At 35.7% G+C, this 5,413-nt stretch overlaps 1 pseudogene; it reads left to right on the top strand.

The window, feature by feature from the left end:
• The first annotated feature begins 1,095 nt into the window (after positions 1 to 1,095).
• LOC105052101 (cysteine and histidine-rich domain-containing protein RAR1-like) lies at positions 1,096 to 5,022 on the top strand (annotated as a pseudogene).
• The last annotated feature ends 391 nt before the right edge of the window (positions 5,023 to 5,413 follow it).

The following is a 5,413-nucleotide window of genomic DNA, read 5'->3' as shown; positions in this document are numbered from 1 at the left end:
TACAAACCGTTCATTTCAATTTCAAACGATTATATATGATAAACAGTCGGCAGTGGATTGAAATTTTTTCAACCCGATTGCATTCGGTCGGATGAAATTTTTCTCTCAATCTGATCGAATCCAACTTGTGCTCACCTTATATTTAGATTTTTTTTTTGAAATAAAGATAATAATTTTTGCTCAACCACAAATTCCTTTCTTTCCTTAGTTGAGATTGAACCTACAGGCTGTTATGTGAAATATTAGCTTTCTTAAGGCCCTGAATATGAACCTTCTCCTAAGGTCGGTTGCTTGGATATCGGGTCTAACAGGTTAATTAGGATTTGCTGCTCACACACAAAAGCATTTCTTTCCTTACCTGACCCGAGGTGATGGGGTTATTGAGATCATTAACATTCTTTAACTAAAGGCCGGTATATGAACCTCCTCTTATCCGTAATCTACACTTGGTTGCATCTTAAGACATGCTCTTCTTATGTTCTCTGTGAATTTTTTGTAGAGAAGATAATTGGTAGAAGTACTGTATTTTTGAAGCCAGAGGAGGTTATAAAGCAAGTGGATTCAAGAACTATTGTTGCATCTCCTTTGCCTTATGATGTGAAGCTTGAAAATGTAGAGTCTTTCTTTGCAGAGCATGGAAAGGTATTTTTCACAGCATTCCTAAATACTGAGTGCTTGATAGCAGCATGGTTGATTAATTTAGATTTTTATTGCATTTTAAGCTTGATACAGATTCTCATCTTATTTATTTTTATTACTGTGATCCATAAATTTTGTATTACCATTCTCACATGTTTAGGTTGTTTAGTGAATTGCTGTATCTTAGGTTTTCTGCGTGGCAGTGTGAGTCGGTCCCTTGAAATTTTAAGAGCTTAATCTAATCTAATTTAATATATATAATTTAATATTATATATATATATATATATATATACATATATATATATATATATATACATATATATATATATATACATATATATATATATATACACATATACATATATATATATATATACATATATATATATATATATATATATATATATATTTGAAGGTATCTGCATCAGGTTTCCTCCTTCATTCTTCTACAGGTCGGATCTACACAAGATAAGTAAAATTAAATATTGATTTAAAAAAAATAACATCCCATGGGTTATAAGCTAGTTATATAATAATATCACAGCAATACGGTATCCATCCTGTAGGCTCCTCAGTACGGTAGAATTCATCGTAGCCTTCTGTAGGAATTCTCCGTGTCCGTGCCAGCGTGTCCCGGAGAGGTCGCGGAGGAGAGAGAGAAGGATCGGGAGAGAATACGGCCATGGAGAAGGACGACGCCGTTCGATGCCAAAGGATTGGATGCGACGTCATGTTCACCGAGGACAGCAACGTCGATGGCTCCTGCCGTTATCACGATTCCGTAAGCAAAACACTTGCTTTCTCCTTCTTTCTTCTCCTCTCCTTTCTCTTTCTCAAATTTCTTGCACCGGCTTCTGGTATTTGCTTCTTCTCTGGCTTTGTCATCCCCTGGCGCATAAAGATTGCTGTTTTTGTTTGTTAGTACTGTCTTGGCCAGGAGAAAATAAAAAGATTGGAGCTTTTGATAGGTAGAGCAGGTTTTGCAGTGCCTGCATTCATATCGTATTGAATTCACGCGTCAAATGATAATTTTGATTAGTTTTTGGGGGAAATTTTTGCAAAATTAGTGAAAGGTTGTTGGTTAGGTTTGTGATTGCTTGCGAAGGTTTGAACTTTGGAGCGATGTGCTGCTTGTGGGAGTTAAAGGATTGGCCATTTACTTTGACAACATGAAATTTGCCCTTATTTCTTGAATTTCGGTTGGAAGAGCATTGGAAGGCTGGAACTTTCAAGGGAAAGAAGACGAGATAGTGCTCGTCTCCGGATTGCAAGGTTTTAGGGTACCATCCTTTATATCCTATGAAACCCTAAGACAAGACACATTGTTCCGAGATTTGAGTAATAACAACCCAGGGGCTGACATACTCAAGGCCCACTCTCAAATCACCTGGAAATCATTGCCGACATCTATATTACGTTCTAGCAAATTAGGGAATATCAAGAATCTTTCTTCATTTCAATCCGTGAACACATCTTACAGTAAGAGCAATATATTTAAAATAAGCCTTTTTTTTTTTTTTTTCATATTTTTGTTCACTATGAGTTTCAAAATTGCTTCCCATAGGAATGGGTATAAAAAGAATCCATAGAACCAATAAATCTTTCCAAATTCATAACAGTGGAAATGCCATGAGGTGTAATATTTTCCATTAAGTTTCACGGTTTTCGTGATCCATCACAAACCAGGGATAACACATTTACAATCAACCATTTGGGTAATTTTAGGTAGAAAACCGTGTCTACAGATAAGGGCTTTAAAGTTTAAACATCTATCTTGCAAGTGTCCCTTGGTTTACTAACTTACAATAGATTGCTAATGGATTCAATTTTTTAATTTTATCGTCTGATCATGGCTGTAGATCTCATATCAAATGTTTCTCCCTTAAGGAGCTGAGTTGCTTTCATATGAGTAGGGTGGTAACTGTGATCATTGCTGATACTTTATATCAAGTGATTGGGATAAAATTGTTGCAAATTTTGCTTCACAACTGTACATTGTGGAAAATATGTAATTAAAGTGGATGCTAAGTTTTTGTTTTCTTGCACTAATTCCTTTTCGTTGAAATCACAGCTTGGTACTAACAGTTTTGTGGCTTTGTTTTTTCAGGGAGTAGGTCAAATTTCAGATTTGCTGTGTTTTTACCAAACATCAATAAGTTCCTAATGCAAGTGTCTATTTACCTTACCAGACTATATTTCATGATGGTATGAAAGAATGGAACTGTTGCAAGCAAAGAAGTCATGACTTTAGCTTATTTTTGGCTATCCCAGGGTAGGTTACTCTCTCTTAAAAAAAAAAAAAAAGAAATTCTTTAATAATTGCAACTGGTATATGGATAGGAGTCACTTGTATGATATCTTTTTCTTTTTTTTGGCATGTATTTTTGTTTTAATTAATCTAACTTGTTACAAGCTTTTCTATTTTACTTAAATTGGCATGTGACCAGAAGAAATTGATCTGTTTGTAGGCTTCCATGTATCTCTGAATTGGTTTTAAGTCTGTTTGCAGTATCTTGATCTGATTGACAGCATGCTGATGATTATATAGACATGCACGCACGCACGTGCATATATATACATATATACATGCATATATACATATATATACACATATATATACATATACACACACAGACACATATATATACGTATACATGTATATATATCTATATACATATACATGTATATGTATATATACATACATACATTGCAGAATTGAATGGTCATAAATATTTTTGGTTGCATGATAAATTTAAAGTGACACATGCAGAAGTCCAGCCACATCAATGTGCTTGAAACATCATCTCTTGCTATATATAATGAGAACACCTGCATGATCAACCTTTTCCAAATGCCCAGTTCACCTCATGTAAGATCATGTGAGTGGAAAAGGTAGACACGGGACATGGGATTGAAAAGATCAAGACAACAAGGTATGCTCAATCTTTCCAGAACTGGACTATTAATTTCGAGCATGAATATCAAAAACAGTTCTGTGCCTAAAATCTCTTTGAACATGAAGCCCCCAATAATGAGATAGAAAAACCATAACCATTAATGATTTTAAGAGTTCTAATGTATTGAAAACATTACTAATGTTTTCAGCAGTAGACCCCAGATACCCTACTGGAAATGTTCAATTTTCTGCTGTACTGAAAACATTTATTTTTCTATTTTTATTTGCAAGACAAATCCCATTGCTTTGGCCTTTAAGACATTTGCGGTAACCTCCAAAAATATTGGAAAGGGAATGAGAAACTATGTAACCTGGAAGATGTCCAATTAGTAGCTGTTATCTTGATGGCATGCTTGAATAGCATTGTTTGTATTGAATCATGATGGCTAATTAGACTCTTATGTGCATTTCCATGCCTTAACATGTAACTTTCTTCTATGAATGAAGATGTAAGACAGGTAAACATACGACTGACAGTCACCAAGATTGTATCTGCAAGCCCCCAGAAGCCAGTTCCACTTCCATCCGCTGCTCAAAACAAAAAACCTGATGATTCTTGTTCAAGGTGCCGCCATGGCTTTTTCTGCTCTGATCATGGTAATGTTTCTTTCTGACATAAGATGGCCATGATGTTCTGGGTAAAGCAACTTAAATTTTGGTTTTCAGTACTTGATCGGTTCTTGATGAACTCTACAGAAACCAATAATCTGACACTTCCAATTACTGAGGTAACTGTCGTGTATCGTTCAGGTTCGCAAGGCAGACCTTCAAAGCCAATTGTAGTCACTGCTAAGAAAGATGATCAAGTTGAGAAGTCTGCTGTTCCCCCAGTCAAGAAGATAGTTGATCTGAATGCGCACCAAACTTGTAGAAATAAAGGATGCGGCAAAATTTTTAAGGAGAAGGATAATCATGAATCTGCATGCGAGTACCATCCAGGTCCGGCAATTTTTCATGATAGGATGCGAGGGGTAGGTTTTCCTCTCCTTTTTGAGATGGTTGAGTGAATTCCAATTGGATCTATTGCCACTAACTCATTCTAACCTGTCTTTGCCCATATCTAGTGGAAATGCTGTGACATTCATGTGAAGGAGTTTGTTGAGTTCTTGAACATACCTCCATGCACAAAGGGATGGCACAATGCTGATGCAGCTTGACTCTTTTTTTTTTTTTTTCTCTTTGGTTGCGGTTGGGGGGGGGTTGTGGGGAGGATGAGACTACGCAGCTTGACCCATTTCACAAATTTTTTTTTTTATGGAAATGCTGCCTGTCCTTGTTTATGGCACTTGCAACAAACTATTCAACATAGGACTAGATTGTTACCTTCATATTTCAGACTTGGCTGGAGATCTAGTTCCTAACTGTACTTAAAGGATCTTTCAGTTGATTTATGCCTTATAAAATCTGTAGAACTTGTTGTACCTCATTATAAATGTTGTCTGCCCTCTTGGCATGCTTAATTTTTATATGATCTGTGATGCCAGTGGAGCCTAAATTACTAGGAGAAAACAAATTTTCTATTATGCCTCCTGTTTACATGCTAAAATTTTGTCATGAAACTGAAAGAGGTTTCTCATCTAATAAACTTAAGAAGAGCTCTCTGTCCATCTAACAACTGCATGAGTAGAATCCCCTTTTGACAAATTCTTTATTGCTTCTCATTACTCTGAACAGTTTTTTGCTTGAACAAGAGGTAACTAATAGATGGCAAAATCTGATTTTATTCTTTTTAAGTTCAGCAAGCCTTAAAAAGTCATGTTGATCAAATATTTTTATCCATTCAATCATCAGTTGGTTTCAGACAATTTAGAATCAGG

The sequence above is a fragment of the Elaeis guineensis genome, chromosome 9 (genome assembly GCF_000442705.2).
Source record: "Elaeis guineensis isolate ETL-2024a chromosome 9, EG11, whole genome shotgun sequence".
Taxonomy (NCBI): Eukaryota; Viridiplantae; Streptophyta; class Magnoliopsida; order Arecales; family Arecaceae; genus Elaeis; species Elaeis guineensis.
The sequence above is the reverse complement of the archived record's forward strand: the minus strand, read 5'-3'. Positions and strand labels throughout refer to the sequence as shown.